Source organism: Ornithorhynchus anatinus, chromosome 16 (genome assembly GCF_004115215.2).
Source record: "Ornithorhynchus anatinus isolate Pmale09 chromosome 16, mOrnAna1.pri.v4, whole genome shotgun sequence".
In the NCBI taxonomy this organism is placed as follows: domain Eukaryota; kingdom Metazoa; phylum Chordata; class Mammalia; order Monotremata; family Ornithorhynchidae; genus Ornithorhynchus; species Ornithorhynchus anatinus.
In genome coordinates this window covers 26,597,165-26,597,913 of record NC_041743.1, presented here as the reverse complement: position 1 = coordinate 26,597,913, position 749 = coordinate 26,597,165, and positions in this window count along the sequence as shown.

Here is a 749-nt window from a genome sequence, read left to right as displayed (position 1 = left end):
ATAAGTAGTTTGTCACCTGCTCTATAGACGTATGCTGTGTCATCCCCAGCAATTAAAATTGATGAGTAGCAAGGGGTAGTCAAAATCTGCTAAGCATTATCCAATTTCATCCAAATGTATGTCTAATTAAATTTCTTGCCATTTATTGTAAATTCCTCCCCTTCGATCCATTTACCATTTACCATATATGCGGAGGTGTTTCCGATGGTGAGCTGAAGAGGGAAAGTCAAACACTTTAACATGTTCTGCAAATAGTGGCTTTAGTCCCCTCAGCAAGGCGTGAGCCAAAGAAGACCTTGTGGAAGGGGTTTAGGTTACCTGCGTGCCACATTTTCCACTAGGGTGCCCACCAATCACCCTCCTGAATAATAATAATGTTGGTATCTGTTAAGGGCTTACTATGTGCAGAGCACTGTTCTAAGCACTGGGGTAGATACAGAGTAATCGGGTGGTCCCACGTGAGGCTCACAGTCTTCATCTCCATTTTCCAGATGAGGTAACTGAGGCACAGAGAAGTGAAGTGACTTGCCCACAGTCACACAGCTGACAAGTGGCAGAGCTGGGATTCGAATCCATGACTTCTGACTCCCAAGCCCGGGCTCTTTCCACTGAGCCACGTTGAATACCAGGGAAGAGATGCATGTGACATCACGAGCCACACTGGATAGCTGGCAAAATGACAATTTTTGTGCAAAGAATCAAAGGATTGTCCATCAGTGAGACCTAATACGTTAATAAAACCCCAGTCA